Here is a 631-nt window from a genome sequence, read left to right on the forward strand (position 1 = left end):
CGTGTGTGTGTGTGTGTGTGTGTGTGTGTGTCGTGTGTGTGTGTCTGTTGTAGTGTGTGTATGTGTGTGTGTGTTGTGTCGTGTGTGTGTGTGTGTGTGTGTGTGTGTGTGTGTGTGTGTGTGTGTGTGTGTGTGTGTGTGTGTGTGTGCGTGTGTGTGTGTGCGTGTGTTTGTGTGTGGTAGCTAAATGACGATGTGAGGTAGCAAGACATTCATGATCTGTTAGCCCGGCGCACATTGCCGGCCCTTGCACATAAAGCCGGCGCACATTGCACATAAAAGCCGGCGCACATTGCCGAACATTTTAGCCATGTGTGTCCACTGAGAATTATGGAGAGATGTTAGAGCTCAAGATGTAAGGAAGCAGGCAGGGACCTTGTAATAAAACAATTCGCATGACGTATTTGCAAATAAACTTGTGAAGAAATTTGCTACTAGTTTTATGAAGTGAGTAAAATGAATATTAAATTCACTAGCATTCATCCGTTTTTCACACTGACTTCCATCGGTTTATTGTCATGACATAGTATCGATGCAATTGTATACTAAACAAAACACGTTTCAGTGTATTTGATATTGCGATTCGTAACGTTGAAAAACGGTAGGCCAGTTATCGTCACAGAGGCGTAAC

This window comes from Priapulus caudatus, unplaced genomic scaffold, assembly GCF_000485595.1.
Source record: "Priapulus caudatus unplaced genomic scaffold, Priapulus_caudatus-5.0.1 Scaffold336, whole genome shotgun sequence".
NCBI classification, from domain to species: domain Eukaryota; kingdom Metazoa; phylum Priapulida; class Priapulimorpha; order Priapulimorphida; family Priapulidae; genus Priapulus; species Priapulus caudatus.